Raw genomic sequence first — 222 nt, 5'->3', positions numbered from 1 at the left:
TCATTAAGACAATTTTTAGATGGTTCCATGGTGTAATGGTCAGCACTCTGGACTTTGAATCTAGCGATCCGAGTTCAAATCTCGGTAGAACCTGAAGTTTTAGTTCTTCTTTGAGTTGTTTCACTTTCTTCACTTGTTCGTTCTTTTATATTTTAACTAATATCATCCGTAACGAGCCATATTAAAAATTCATCAACCAAAATTACATACTCGGGCTTAAAA

General features: G+C 34.2%; 1 non-coding gene across 1 annotated transcript; it reads left to right on the top strand.

Annotated features, from left to right (window-relative positions):
* Nucleotides 1-21: 21 nt before the first annotated feature.
* Trnaq-uug lies at nucleotides 22-93 on the top strand. The gene has a single exon. It is a non-coding gene; the product is annotated as a tRNA-Gln (tRNA).
* Nucleotides 94-222: the final 129 nt, after the last annotated feature.

This window comes from Limulus polyphemus, unplaced genomic scaffold, assembly GCF_000517525.1.
Source record: "Limulus polyphemus unplaced genomic scaffold, Limulus_polyphemus-2.1.2 Scaffold71707, whole genome shotgun sequence".
Classification (NCBI taxonomy): domain Eukaryota; kingdom Metazoa; phylum Arthropoda; class Merostomata; order Xiphosura; family Limulidae; genus Limulus; species Limulus polyphemus.
The sequence above is the reverse complement of the archived record's forward strand: the minus strand, read 5'-3'. Positions and strand labels throughout refer to the sequence as shown.